The sequence below is a fragment of the Staurois parvus genome, unplaced genomic scaffold, assembly GCF_062004578.1.
Source record: "Staurois parvus isolate SC_StPar_1 unplaced genomic scaffold, SC_StPar_1.0 ptg000090l, whole genome shotgun sequence".
In the NCBI taxonomy this organism is placed as follows: domain Eukaryota; kingdom Metazoa; phylum Chordata; class Amphibia; order Anura; family Ranidae; genus Staurois; species Staurois parvus.
Genome location: NW_028317886.1, coordinates 26936371 through 26952598, shown reverse-complemented (window position 1 = coordinate 26952598; position 16228 = coordinate 26936371). Strand labels below are relative to the sequence as shown.

At 43.4% G+C, this 16228-nt stretch overlaps 1 protein-coding gene across 4 annotated transcripts in view; it reads left to right on the top strand.

Annotated features, from left to right (window-relative positions):
• The window catches only part of GAB1 (GRB2 associated binding protein 1), a 116556-nt gene that overhangs the window by 1027 nt on the left and 99301 nt on the right, over window positions 1–16228 (top strand). The window lies entirely within an intron of this gene.

The window sequence follows — 16228 nt, the reverse complement described above, 5'->3', positions numbered from 1 at the left end:
CCTAATGACGGGTTGTGTATCATGAGGGGCCACCTAATGACGGGTTGTGTATCATGAGGGGCCACCTAATGACGGGTTGTGTATCATGAGGGGCCACCTAATGACGGGTTGTGTATCATGAGGGGCCACCTAATGACGGGTTGTGTATCATGAGGGGCCACCTAATGACGGGTTGTGTATCATGAGGGGCCACCTAATGACGGGTTGTGTATCATGAGGGGCCACCTAATGACGGGTTGTGTATCATGAGGGGCCACCTAATGACGGGTTGTGTATCATGAGGGGCCACCTAATGACGGGTTGTGTATCATGAGGGGCCACCTAATGACGGGTTGTGTATCATGAGGGGCCACCTAATGACGGGTTGTGTATCATGAGGGGCCACCTAATGACGGGTTGTGTATCATGAGGGGCCACCTAATGACGGGTTGTGTATCATGAGGGGCCACCTAATGACGGGTTGTGTATCATGAGGGGCCACCTAATGACGGGTTGTGTATCATGAGGGGCCACCTAATGACGGGTTACGTATCATAGAGATGGGCCTCCTCATGTCTATGGTTGTGTATCATGCGGGGCCACCTAATGACGGGTTACGTATCATGCGGGGCCACCTAATGACGGGTTACGTATCATGAGGGGCCACCTAATGACGGGTTACGTATCATGAGGGGCCACCTAATGACGGGTTACGTATCATGAGGGGCCACCTAGCATCAGGGATTATGTATTATTAGGGGGCACTTCAGGGGTTATACCTCAACAAGATGAGCCACCTAATGTCAGGTTACACATCGGCCTGATGTCTGGGTTCGCGTATCGCGGGGGGGGGGGGGGCGGCCTGACGTCTGGGTTTGCGTATCGCGGGGGGGGGCGGCCTGACGTCTGGGTTTGCGTATCGCGGGGAGGGGCGGCCTGACGACCTGGGTTTGCGTATCGCGGGGAGGGGCGGCCTGACGACCTGGGTTTGCGTATCGCGGGGGGGCGCGGCCTGACGTCTGGGTTTGCGCATCGCGAGGGGGCGGCCTGACGTCTGGGTTTGCGCATCGCGAGGGGGCGGCCTGACGTCTGGGTTTGCGCATCGCGAGGGGGCGGCCTGACGTCTGGGTTTGCGCATCGCGAGGGGGCGGTCTGGGTTTGCGCATCGCGAGGGGGCGGTCTGGGTTTGCGCATCGCGAGGGGGCGGTCTGGGTTTGCGCATCGCGAGGGGGCGGTCTGGGTTTGCGCATCGCGAGGGGGCGGTCTGGGTTTGCGCATCGCGAGGGGGCGGTCTGGGTTTGCGCATCGCGAGGGGGCGGTCTGGGTTTGCGCATCGCGAGGGGGCGGTCTGGGTTTGCGCATCGCGAGGGGGCGGTCTGGGTTTGCGCATCGCGAGGGGGCGGTCTGGGTTTGCGCATCGCGAGAGGCCTCCTAACGTCGGGGTTATGCATCCTCGGGGCCTCCTAACGTCGGGGGTTATGCATCACGAGAGGGCACCTAATGTGGGGGTTATGCATCCTCAAGGGGCCTCCTAACGTCGGGGGTTATGCACCACGAGAGGGCACCTAACGTCGGGGTTATGCACCACGAGAGGGCACCTAACGTCGGGGTTATGCACCACGAGAGGGCACCTAACGTCAGGGGGTTATGCACCACGAGAGGGCACCTAACGTCAGGGGGTTATGCACCACGAGAGGGCACCTAACGTCAGGGGGTTATGCACCACGAGAGGGCACCTAACGTCAGGGGGTTATGCACCACGAGAGGGCACCTAACGTCAGGGGGTTATGCATCATGAGAGGGGACCTAATGTCAGTGGGTTATGCATAACGAGGGTCCTGTCAGAAGTAGAAGTCCGTAAGCCACACACAAAATCCATGTGAAGGAGTGAATGGCAGTTTGAGGTGCAGCTTACTGACTTCTCCTTATGACATGCTGCAGCTTGGACAAGCTCCTTTCCCCGCCAGTGCTCACTAGTGGTCTAGCTTGGCCTTACCCTCTCACCTGAGCAGCACCCATTTCTTTGCTTTTGTGTCATGAGGGTCCTGCTAGAAGTTTGTACCAGTTTGTCTCCTGCTGTGCCCACTACACAACCGCTGTATGACACATTACATTACGCTAGATTGGGACAGATTTGTGGTGGAAAGTGGCCTTTAAACAGACATGTCTTCGAACTTGCACAGAATTATTTTATAAACTGGAATAGCCAACTGATCTGACTGAAATGCAGTTTCCCCGAGCAGACATAACCTGCACAATCATCATTGACATAGTTCTCTTGGGTGTAATGTAGTATGTGGAACTCTAGTTGCCAATCACCAGTCCTTGTGTTTCGTTCTCCCAAAGTGGTGTTGCAATTGACAAGTGTTTCCTGCTGTCCTTTCACAAGTCCCACAATACATGTACACTGTAGAGTAGGATGGGATAAGGAATGATGTCTTGCATAGGGTTAGGGGTTTACCAAAATGGTGGAGAAGGCAGTCTTGATGCTTTGGAGAGTGTCGGCAGAAGGGGTGTGTGGTAAGAATTGTCCCATACCTCCTGATTGTGTAATTCGCCTAATGTCTTCATGGATGTGCAGGAATGCTTAAGGCTTGTTGTGACATTAGTGTAACCTCAGTCTGAGACACTTCTGAAATCATTCAGAATTCCCTGACTTTTGCATTTGACCTACAGTTGATCTTCTGACCTGCGTTTTAGTCTGCTTTAAGTTGGATTTGCATTCTTCACTCTTACACTTGCGTAGACGTATATAGGAATGCATACCCTTGAAGTGAGCAGAAGTTTGTCCACACAAGCTGTTAGGCCCTCCATGATACTGTGCCTTAGGACCCAGAAAATTATCTGATACGTTACACATGACTCTTCCTTTAATGCTATACTCAGCTCCTGAGCAACCAATCACCAGAACCTGCACACTCTTGTATGGTGCTGGAGAAGGGCTTGCTGAGCCCTTAAGAAGGCCATTCCCTGCTTAAATTTCAAACGATTCAAAAAACGAATTGGGGCTCTGGTTGGCTTGTTGGCACCACCTTATAAAAGAAGTAATGATAATCCACACATACTGGACCAAAGTCCGAAAAGTCTAGTAGTGTTAGAAATAGTCCTGGTGACCTGGATAAGGGGGAGGTCCGTGTGGCACTAAGGGCAAGCTCCATGCAGTACTGTAGCAGACTCTGTGTAGCAAGGAGAGAAGAAGGTGCTTCTTCTCCTTGTTGGCACCACCTAGCCCAACAGAGTACAATAGCCTCAGAGAAGATTCCTCCATCCAGTTTGTTTAGCATGGATGGAGAAATCAAACTGATTTTTCATTCAGCCCACGGGGCTAAAAGATAGACATTTAAATGTGTTTGGCTTGCCTTGGGCCTTCAGAAAGTCAAAAGTTGTACAGGAATCTAAGGATGTGTTAGAGGAAGGCAAGTACAGATACCTGGGAGCAAGCGCATGATGTATTGTGTGTTAAAAGATACATTACTGCAATCGATGGTAACACGCTGTATGTGTGTTGCGGTGCTGTGCATTCTTAATTTCCCACCAACAGATATAAAGTAAGAACAAACACACCTGCACGTTTGGCACAACATAACTCCAAGCTGTGAATACTCTGAGCACTGTGTGGATTAGGTTAGGTCAAGGTAAAAATAAGTGCACTCTGTCTTATATCACACTTCTTTTTTTTTTTTTGACCTTTGTTGCCTTGACCTAACCCAACATCCCTCTCCACAGATGCGTACTTACCTCAAACCAATGGCTGTGGCCTGTGGTTATTTACAGACAGCACCACAAGTCTCACTCTGAGCACCTGCGTATTACAGCCCTATAGACTCTATGGAGCTGTGTTATGAGGCCAGAGAAGAAAGGAGATTTCATGTTAAGTCTATGGGGCTGAAATGCACAGGCGCGCACATAAACGAATGCTAGAGGTCAAAGCCATTGAATTGAGGTAGGTTTGCAATTGTGGGGTAGGTTAGGTCAGTGCACAGAGGCAAACAGGATCGAATTTTGGCCAGTTCAGCAGGATTGTGTGGCTGTTCCTGTTCATGAGAAGTTGATCTATTGATTGACTTCTCATGAATGGGACTGTTGAAACATTTCTGTTTGATCACTACTGCAGTCATTGGGCTCCAGAGCTGATCTTTGTATTGTGATGTCGGGGAGGCAGGGGAGTCTTGTCACTATCAATACCATGACACAGCAGGGAGGATTCCCATATTCACACCAAATGTGTGCATGGGGGAATCAGTTCAGCCGGGCAGCTGAACAGAAAACTGAACCAGCAACTTAAGTGTATTTTGTTTTAAAACACTCGCACTTCTTCAATGTGAGGGAAGTTGTAAAAGTTGAACACCCCTTTTTTTTTTTTTTTTCCCCCCCACGATCGCAGAGTTGCTATTGCAAAACAATACCATTGAAGTTGTAATCCAGTGAGCTGAGTTTGCTGTATTTAGTAGATTCCCCAAATAGAAATGTGTATAGTGTGGTACATTGCGGTCTGCATTCCTCCTGGGACACATGCCACCTCTGTAGGGGGTTGGGTGCTATCTGTGCCAGTTGTTGCTGCAGGGAGGGAGGCAAGTTTTATGTTTGTAGTGTGTGCTGGTTGTTATTCACAGCTACGAGTTCAGTTTCAAAACAGTCTGCTCTTGTGAGCGGTAGTCTGTGTGGGAATTTGGCTGGCAAGATTGTTGTCAGGAGGCTTCACGTAATAGTGGCTGTTTGCTGAGAGGGCAGATTCCTGCACTTGGTGGAAAGGCTGAAAGTTGAGTTCTAGCAACTTGCTATTAGGGTGTTTAAACCTTCTTTTTTTTTCTCTAATTTCTAGGCTGTTCTATACTGACAGAATCTAGTCGGCTAAATGCTGGTATGTGTCAGTGTAAGGTATTTCTACTCCCCTGAAAATGTAAACATTGGCGTCTGATCGTTATGCATAATAGGTCTTTTTAGATTTAGTCTCTGAGAATTTATGTCTTGACTTAAGTAATACTCAAGAGACTTTTGGTTTTTGTTTTATTTTTAGTTTTGAATTAAGTTCCTGGTCATACCAGTGCTAATTGAAATCGCATCTAATGAATATGAATGTCAGTGTCTTAACATGTGCGATTTTCTGATTTCTAAAGTAGTTCTTGCATTACTTTTATTGCGATTTCACATACATAGAATATAATGGAAATCGCAAGAAATCGAAAATCTTCTCAAGTCTCAATGAAGTCTTCAAAAATCGCACCTGAAATCACACACAAATCATGCGATCTTTAAATCGCAGCTGTGTGACTGGTGACTAAGTGGGAAAGGTTAGACCCCCTGTCAATTTCTTATTGATGACTGTGTCCCCACAGGTAAGTTTTTAACCTTTACCCAACTGTCAGATGGAAGCGATCTGCACATTCTGGTAGTTAATGAAACTAAAAAAAAAGTTGGGTAACAAAAATATTTTACAGATGTGTAAAAAAACAAAAACAAAAAAAAAACTCTCCAAAGAGAGGGAATCCCTAATTGTCACCAAAGTCGCCAGAACTAGTGTCCCCATTGGACGATTTCCCCTCCTATTCCTAGCCTGTTGACAACCACAATTTGGGGATTTTATTTCACTGTCACTCTGTGACTCCTGAAGATGCCTGTTAGGCGAAACATGTAGAGGCAGAATTGCATCCAGGTCTGGTGATGTCACCTCCGCTTATGGAACGCACCTGTTGAGCAGTGCTATTATCCGGAGCTGAGCGGTGCTTTTATCCTGAGCTGAGTGTATTCGTGCCAAGGATTAGGCAACAACTAACGTGAGTGCATATTTGGTTGATTTTATTCATTTTTTTAATAAACCTACTACTATACTATGAGACATTTCTGTTTCTGATTCTTGCTAACCTTGGCTATGGAGAAAATCAGGAGACCATTAAGAAGAGATACACTGATGTTCCAAACTCTTGGGGACAAAAAGCGCATTAGACCTTCTTTTAACCGCTTCCCGACCTCCCTATAGCAGATATACTGCTAGACGGCAGCAGGGGCGTGCAAAATCACGTGTATATATACATTATTTTGTGTTTCCGGAGGGGTGCGCCCGCCCTACCTGTGCCACCATTCACAGCCGCAGCTGTCAGTCACGGGGTCCCGGACGGTGGTTCCCCGCCGGCACCCGGTGATTACCGAGTATCTCCCGACGGGGAGGAGGACTGCTTTGTTTACGAACAGTCTTCCTCCTTGTCAGCTCGGGCACACTGCTCTGGATGGCTGTGCTGTGCACAGAGCAGTGTGCTTAACATGAAGCACATACACACCGCCACCTATGTAAAACACTCCCTGCACACGATTAACCCTTTGATCGTCCCTCATGTTAATCCCTTCCTGCCCAGTGCCATTAGTACAGTCAGTGTTTTTTTTTGTTTTGTTTTTTTTTTTAGCACTGATCACTGTATTGGTGTCACACGATCCGCCAGTCAATAGAACCGACTCCATACGAATCGCCCTGTTCATATCTCAGGGTCCTCAATTTATGGAAATATGGATGTAGGCTGGACATTAGCCCTTGGCCAATCAACTCTGGGGGGTGTTCCTGCACCAGCCCACAGGACATTCTGGGTACTGAAATGCCCAAAGTCGATTGGACCAGGAACGGTTTGAATCACCAAGTCAGGGATAGAATTTCTGACACCAGCGCATCAGTCCGATCGGGACAGTACCAATCACTGTTCAGCTGTTGCAATCAGGCACAATATAACCGGTTTCTGCGTTTCTCTGGGATTCTACATAGGCTACAAATACAGTTTTACATGCAGATGTAGCCTACAGTGTGTCCAATCAGAAGGAAGTATTTTCATCTCTCTGCAACTAATATTTTAGCTTTTATGAGAGATGAAATATATTCCTTTGATCTGCTGATGTACGTCAAAGCTCCTAGACACATCGGAGCCCTCTCTTGGTCTCCCGCTGCTTTCGAATCCGAAATGTCTACAGCTTTTCTTTTTAGATTTCTAAAAGGTGACAAGGTGATCCCCCTTGATCACTCTTTAGAGGGCCAGTAAAAAATGTAAGTGAGCCCTAACTGTAAATGCACTATAATAAAGTGATGCTGCACCCATTTTTTAATGGGAGGCTATAGTTCTACTTTAAATTTTTTGTTCTTGAGTTTTGATAAATGTTACACATTTTTGCTTTTGATACACATGATCTGATCATTGCTAATTAGAATACCTTACTGTAAAACTTCAGGCAAGGAAGCTGTTTTACATACCAAAGTATCGAATTGTTTTGGGATCCTTGCAGTCTTACCATAAATCGCAACCAGATTCTTAATCACAGTTTTGAGTTAGGAATACTGGATCAAAGCAGGTCTGCTGATTGGACTGTGAAGCAGCAGTGAACAGAAGCAATCATCTCGGGGGTCTACTTTAACTTTTATCTATGTCAGCGTGTTTCGGGCTAGCACATGTGCATGCAACAGAGCCTCATAGGCTCCTGATGTTAGCCTCCCCTCTCTGCCCCATATGCATTCGAAGGTTCATAATCAAGAAAAATATGGGCACATTTATGATGTGGCATTTAAAACATGTACATTTTTGAAAAATGAATATATAGCTGAATTAGTGTGTGTGAGCGTTTTTTAAGCTATCTGGAGTTCGGTATAAGGACCAATTCACCAATCAGTCTGTATATGCTGTAAAGCATGCTTGATATACACTGTGGAACCTAAGGGGTTAATCCTCTGCTTTGTGTAAAAATGCTGTTTGATCCTGTTTTTTCTGATCCTTCCCTTCTTCCAGTGTCCCCTTTTATCTCCTGTTGAGACATTTCATGTGGAGACACTCTGCACATGCTCAGTTTGGTGTGGATTGCTAGTTTGTTTTTGTTTTTTTTTACTTGGGAGTGTGCATGTGATCAGCACAGGGTCAATCAGCACTGTTCAGATAGAGGTCAAGGGTTCTGCATCCTCCTACAGCAGAATGAAAACTCCTACAAGCTTTAACCAGTGCTCTGCTAAACACTGATCGACACAAGACTTCTCCAACTGTTGATGAGAAAAGGTATTTAGCAGGTTATATTTACTAACATAATTGCATTTCCATGTTCTGTGTACTGTGGGAGATCAGAGTGAATGCAGGGTCCTGGGTTCAGTAACACTTTAAGCGTTCTTTAGGATGCATTACTGCACATTAATGGGCATAGCATCAATGCTTCCCAATTCTTAATGGGCTGCCAACAAATCATTGGAAGAAAAAAAATGTATGTGACCCAGTTTTAAAAATGCAACACACCACAGTGCACAGTATATTTGAGGTGTGGCAATATAATTCCCAGAATGCACTGTACTGAACAAATATCAAACACTTCTGCTTTCTTCCAAAGATCAGATGAAATTTGAAGATGTTCTTTCTGATCTTCTGTCTAGATTCAAGGCACCATCTTTCTGGAAATCTTTTTCATTCCCAAATCCTCCGTTACAATCTGCTGTGCTGTTTTTCTGTTCATGCTCAATTTTTCTGCTCTCATTTACACACTCAGTCTTCGATCTGAGCGTATGAGAGTTTGTACTGTCCGCATTTGCATCCCTCCTTTTGTGTTTTTGGCTGCCCATTGTAGACATCTTCCTGCCCCTCTTTAAACCACCTCTGCCATTCAAAAACCTGTGATCTAGTCACAGAATGCTCACCATAAACCTGTTGTAACAGAGCTAAAGTTTCACTCACGCTTTTTGCCAATTTTCATGCAAAATTTGATGTTGTTGCTCCAGATTCCTGTCACGTGTTTTCTTCTACTACTCCGTAAAGACTGAGTCAATTGGTCTGCCACCCAGGTGTGCGCAAGTTAGAACATGTCAGAACACTAGTGCACGCAGCTGTGTGACTCTCCTCCATGGTATGCCGCATGCATTCCGGGAATTAAATTGTAACACCTCGTATGTTGTAAAAGACTGTGATGTTGTGTGTTGGGCTGCACAGTGAATGGCACCAAAATGCACCACACCTAGAGCAGCCAGCTGTGTTATCATATAATGTGGTAGTGCTTGCTAGCGTGAGCATTTTGGTGTGTGGTGCTCAAAAATGGGGATGGGCCGTTAACATTTAAGCGATAATCAAAACTCAACCAGATTTCTCCCTATCAAATATAGGGTTGGGAAAACCTGTCTGACAAAAAAAAAAAATTGTGCAAAGCTTAATTGAACAAGCTGAAGTGAGAAGCTGTTTGGCTACCATGCACAGCTGCATGAGATTCTGAGTACTCCAGTTTTGGTAAATCTCCCCCTAAGTGTTCTACTTCCACAATCTAAGCATTGAAAGTGTGAGCTCTATAACTGATCCAGTTGTGGTGAGATAGCTTAGTTTACAGTCTCAATAGCTTGGAAAATGGTGACTCGATCCAAATGACATCCTGCAGATCATAGAAAGCTTTAATCCAAAAACTTGTGCAGATCAGATTAACATCCGATAGGCCAACAGAATACAGCACGTGATGATTGGAGACTAATGCATGAAGAACGGTGGGACTAACTTGAGCATCTCCTAGCTACGGAGTTAGGAAAGTTATACATTTTTTATTTTTTAAGGGCAAACAATGCATGTTTAACCATGATACTAAGCTTTTTATTTTTAAATCTAATTTTTTTTTCATGAACAGAAAACCCTACGCTTTCTCATTTGGCTTAAAACTTATTCATATTATTTTTGCCTGTTAACATTTGAATGGGAGACTTGTATTGAAATAGGAGAATCATCAAGGAGCAGTATCGTGGTGTATTCCGAGCATAAAAGGCAAATGTGGTTGTCACCTTGCACATACTGTATATAATTACAAGCTGCGCATATAAACCACATTTGATATGGTTTTCAATAGGCTGATAACTTTCACATTTTTATAAAGTATTTGTGGTTAAAATTCTTACTGTCCTTTTTTTAAAATTCTGATTGTTTTGAATTTCAGCTACACAAACTCCAAATGTAGTCATATGATTGAGCATTTTAGTGATGCTTTGGTTAAAGTGGTGGGATTATGCATTTTACAGGGTTTTATTTTATGCATATCATTAGAACCAGTTAGAGGCAAAGTGCTGTAGAAGGGATTAGAGCCGCAAAGTGTTTTACAGATGCCTGACCTTGTGAGAATCTAAGAATCTCCTAGAACCCTATGATAATGGACTGCAAAACCACACGCCTTTTGTCATTAGCTTGGTTACTTAAACAATGTATTGTAAACTTTTCATGGTTAAGCAGTGTGTTGTGATTTTCTTACCCAGAAAAGCGTGCTAAAAGTATCATACAAAACATTGCGGTGTTGACACACATTGACTGTTGTCTGTTTACTGATTGTAGTCTTGCTGAGGTTTGCCTAAGGGCCCACTCACACTGCCCGTGTGCTAAAATGCTCCTTTTTAGCATGTAGGTAGCTGTCAGTTTTGGGCTTCGGTGAGGTGCAGCAGGGGGCAGGGTGATGCATGTTTTTTCATTTTTTTTTTTTTTTTTTTTTTTTGTTTTGTTTTTTTGCCAACTTTACTGGCAATGTCACTCAGTGACTTCAATCATGTCACTGCACAGCAGTGCAATGCGTTGTGCTGCTGTGTGGTAACATGCAGTGCCTATCCTGTGCACTGCAATAAAATTCTGGATGTCTGCATTTTATCCCATCTTACTGCACAGCACCTCCTGTCTGCAGTGTGAATGAGGCACATAGAAAAAAAACTGTTGTTTTCTATGTGCCTTGGCGGTGACTGGCTTTCTTCCAGTGCAGAAAAACGCCAGTTAACGCTAGTGTGAACAAGCCCTAACCCTCACTAGTGCTGCTTTTTTTTTTTTTTTTTTTTTTTGTATAGAAAAAAAAATAAAGTATTTTAAAAATGTAAAGAGAAGCTCTGCCCTTCTCCAGCTCTTCCCCCCCCCCCCCCCCCTCGAACACTCCACACTCTCTTACCTTTTTTCACTGGGTTATCCTCACTGCACGTCTGAATCCAGTGTTGTCCTGCTTAAGTCCACTGCTCCGCTACTGAACACCCAGTTCCATACAGCTATCATCTTTTCCTACATCATTGGGAATCTGTTGTCTGTCTCGTTCTTGTAGCCAGCACCCTGGCGATGTGATGTTGTACATGTCTTATAGATTGCTCCGATTCCTCCTGGGATATGTGATGTGAATATTCCAAGCCCAACATTGTTCTAGGTGAGAAAGGCAGTAACAAAAGCAAAAAAACATTTTTGAGTGTTAGTGCAATATAGAGTTATAAAAGGATGTCCATTTTAAAGTGACTGTCATTTATAAAAATAAATAAAACTTCTAGCAGGTATAAATAGAAGGCAACTAAAAGCTTCCTTGTGACTGAACTTGCCCCCACCTTTTAACTTGTTTTTCTTGGAGGAATGCAGGAGTTAACAAAAAACAGGCAATCTTTGACCCTTCCCACAAGCGTCACAGCTTTGGCTGTTTAGCTTGACCCAACATTTAGGTGAGCAGCTGTCAAAGCTGGCGCGGGTATTTGTAGGCACCGCCAGAAAAGTGCACGTTATACCTGCTAGTAACTTTTTACTTTTAAAGTGACCCTCAGTTAAAAGCAGGCTTGGGATAGAATTTTGCAGGTGGGTGTTAGGGAACAATCCAAAAATAATGTTACTACTTACCAGTCGTTCTATGTGGTAGTCACATTCTTTCAGGCTTTTTTCCTTAATTTTTCACTGATGATCCTGCCATTATAATTTTCTGTGGAATTTCTAACCGTGATCTTTTGGAGGCACTGTTGCTCAGATACCAACATTAATCATAGGAATTTTAGCTTGATGGCAGATTTGCTAGCAACAGTCGGTTTTAATGCTTTGCTATGAAATGTTGCAGCAGTCGCTATGCTTGGCTGCAAATTACTGAAGGAGAGCAATTTGTAGTGGAACACAACCCAATGTTGTAGCAAATTGCCATGGACTCTAGTAATTAAAGTGAAACTATACTCTAAATGAACGTGGACTATTTCTAATCCTTATGCTGCTAGTCTTAGTAAATAGATAGGAAAGTATATCATATTTACTTGTGTTTTTAAACTTTTTTTTTTTTTTTTTTTTTTTTTAAATTTCTTCAGTCACTGCCTGGTTTTCATGCCTAGGCAAATAATGTCATACATCCCGGGGGGGGGGGGGAGAAGGGTTTTCACAGCTAAGTCACCCTCCTGCTTGCATGCCTAAACTAAGGGCAAATGGATTCTAGGAAGTAAATGCTACGTGAATCCTCTGCCCTTACTCCCTATGCTAGGGGGTGTTTTGCGAAGTGATTTCTCAGCAAAATAAAGCATGAAGTCATGGATGGAGGGGTGAGTTTGCTTTAAATCATTTTTAAATATTCAAATAGCAATTTTGGTTTGTTTTGCTCAGATGCAGTGTACAGTAGTTCTGCTTTAAATTGAAAGCCATGAATAACTTAATCGCTGGCATTAGCGATTTGTAGCACCAATTACTCATCAAATCACCCGTGTGTCGTCAGTCTAAAGATGGCCAAACATTGCTTGATTATCTGCTCAGTAGGGTCCAATGGTCATCCCTGCCATATATGTTATATATTTTTTTTGTTCAACCAGCGGGTTGAATGAAAAAAAAAAAAAAATGAGCCAATTCCCCTTTCCACACACTTGTGTGGATGAGAGAATGCTTCCCGCTGAGTCTTTGTATTCTGAATATAGTGATCAGTGTTGCCGGCTAAAGCTGCAGCATTGATTGATTGGGAAAAACCTGACAGACTGGTTGTACACAAGTTGATCGATCGACTTGTGTACTACCAGCCTGCCCATACATGGATTGAAATTCGACTGGTCCGTGCTGAACTGGATGAATTTTAATCCCTGTATGACCGCCTTAAGGGACATGATTGAACACTTGTTTAACATTAGCTGCAGCCACTAATTGGTGTCTTCTGACAGCAGTGAGGGGTAATTCTTAAGCTTAAAGTGATTGTAAGGATTTGTTTGGTATTTATTTTATTTTTTAATTAAAACACAAACATGTCCAAAAAACACACAGAGCAGGGCTTGCTGCAGTAAGGTAAAAGTTCTTCCTGCCTTTACAACCACTTTAAGGCTGATGGCCCAAAGGTGACTCCACTAGCGGTGCTGCTGCTGAGAATTTTTCATAATTTCCAGCAGGAGGATCGCTAAGGGGCTCCCTGTTTTGGCACTATGGATTGCTCTCTGTAGCTGAGGCAGCGAGATATCACTTTATATTGCTAGTCTATATCGCTGCATCTGGCTACAGCGGGAGTTTTTCACTAGTGGCAGAATTGCATGTGTTATCAGCCTTAGTGGTAACACTATACTGACTAGCTGTCACTAGTTTGGGAAAAAAAAAAGTGGCCGTGTGGGGCTCTGCCCACCTGACTGCGTCATTCATTCACAGAATTCTGTGAATGGGAAAACTACAAGCCCTAAAAGCCTTTACGGATGTCAACTTGTAGTTCTCAATGAACTACCACAGTGCTGTTGAGTGCTCTGGTAGTTCATTGTGTCTTCCTGTCAGTGTGCATCTGCTTGCCTGTACGAGCACACGGATACACTGACTTAAGGATTCCTGCATGGTACTCGCAATCTGCTGAATCACGGGTGCAGTTCTTTATAGGCTCCAAGTAAAATCTTCTTTTTTTTTTTTTTTTTTTTTTAACCTGTGAAAAGATGTGCATTTAGGTGAACCTATCCTTTTTTTTTTTTTTTTTTTTTTTTTTTTTTTTATAGATTTAAAAAAAACAAAAAAAAAACGTACCAGGGTTGTTTGATTCCTGACGCCCGGGACATGTATTTCTGGGCGCTGTGCAGGCAATTTTTTTTTTTTTTTTTTTTGTTCTTCTTTCCCTACCTTTTAGCCCTTGTGCCCGATTGCTTCCACACAGTGCCAGCCACCAATTTTAGTCCCTGGACAAGTATTTTTTTTTTTTTTTTTTTTCAATTCCAAACCCCTGATTACCTTCAATGGTATATTTAATGGACCAAAAGGGAGCAAATAAGAAGTTCATTGTAGGGGTTTACATGCCGTTTAATTCACTCTGCAAGCATAAATGGACCAATATGGAACAATACTTCCCAAAATGCATATATTGTATGTATTTGGGTATTTCACCCCTAATACTTCACTTTTATGATGGTCTTTCTCCTTGTTTGTTTTTTACTACTTCAGTTTTAATATGTAGAGAAAATCTCATCAAGGAAGTCGCAATGTATAAATATAGAATGTACAGCTGGGTGGAGTTATCTTCGTGTTATTTTGGGCACAGGCTTGTGTCTTAACCAACAGGTTTAACAGCAGAGATAAATGAATAGATTTGCACAAACTAGGAGTCAAACCAAACCTCAACATATATTCATTAGTTTTTATATACCAGATTTATACCAAATGAATGATGTTTTCGTCTCCTCGTGACCTTTGATGAGTTTTGTTGCACATAATTGCATCTATACTTGTACTGTCTGGCTTCTCACACCCAGCTGGGTAGAATTTATCAAGACTGTAACAGATTGAACAAGCTGAAGATGGAAGTTGCTCCATGTTCTGTTAGGCCTTGTTCACATGGGCTTTTTACGAGAGCTGTGTTTACCCACACAGTGATACACAGGTATTCTGTGCACACTTGTGCAGGCAGCCCCATAGCTGTCACTTGGGGGACAGTGGCTGCATGGACACAGGTGCTGCTGCCATTGTGCCATCTGTGCAGTTGCACAACCCTAAATGCATTTAAGTGAAGTTGAAATGCTAAATGTAGGCGTGCCAACCTAAACACAATAGCACAGCAGGGGAGATCGCTGTACTAATATGGGATAGTTAGTACAGCGGGCTCCTCCTTTTTTCGTTCTGGGTCGAATGGGGAACTAGTGTGTACTAGGCTTAGGTGAAGCCTTTATAGTACTTTGAAGAACCCTATGCAGAAAAGCAAAGGATCAGAGTTCAGATGAGGCCTAATTATGACAAGTGATGCTTTAAATTGGATATAGAATATTTTGGTAAGGTGTAACTTTTTTTCATTATATAAATGTATAATTTGCATTTGTACTAGGGGCAGACAAATTGCCTCATTTGCTTTCCACTATCACAATCGTACTTTATTGCTGTTTCTCACAATGTAAATATCGGTCTGTTGACTCACTGGGGGGGCGGGGTTACTAAAACTGGAGTGTGCAAAATCTGGTGCCGCTCTGCATAGAAACCAATCAGCTTCCAGGTTTTATTGTCCAAAGCTTAATTGAACAAGTTGAAGGTGGAAGCTGATTGGCTACCATGCACAACTGCACCAGATTCTGAGTGCTCCAGTTTTAGTTAATCTCCCAATTGGGAGCTATGACTGCTTATGTGAACATCTTATCTCAAGCTGCCAATAGATGGATTGACATTTGGCCGATTCAGCAGGGAACTGCCAAACTATAATTCACCTATAGCTGTTGCTGCTCAACTTCTGTCAAGAGGGACTCTTAGGAAATTTTCCTCAATATGCCACATGCATTCCGTTAATTAAATTGTAACACCTTGTGTGTTGTGAAACACTGTGGTGTTGTGTGTTGGGCTTCACAATGAATGGCACCAAAATGCACACATAGAGCAGCCAGCTGTGTTATCATGTAATGTGGTAATGCTTGCTAGCGTGAGCATTTTGGTGTGTGGTGCCACAGCTCAAAAATGGGGATAGACCATTAACATTCAAGCGATTAATCAATACTCAACCAGATTTCTTCCTATCCAATATAGGGTTGGGAAAACCTGTCTGTACAATTTTTTATATTTTTTTAAAATTTTAACTTCCATTTGAATAAATGGGTAACCAAGGGGGAGATTTACTAAAACTGGAAAGTGCAAACTTTGGTGCATAAAAACCAATTCACTTCCTCCTTTTTTTTTTTTTTTTGTCAAAGCTTAATTGAACAAGCTGAAGTTAGAAGCTGATTGGCTACCATGAGCAGCTGCACCAGATTCTGAGTTTTAGTAAATCTCCCCATTGAGAGCTATGACTGCTTATGTGAATATCTTATTTCAAGCTGCCCATAGATGGATTGACATTTTGGCCGATTCAGCAGGGAACGGCCAAACTATAATTCACCTATAGCCGTTCCTGTTCAACTTCTGTCGAGAGGGACTGTTAGGAAATTTTCCTCAATCAGCTGGCTGCAGCAGCTAACTAGTGTCTTCTGACAGTGGACATTGTCACAATATAGTGGCACAGCGGTGAGGTTTCCTCCATCCACCTTACATGTTTGGATCTGTTGGTTTTTTTTTCAATCCACACTCTGGCTGATTGGAAAAAATATTAAAAAATGGCA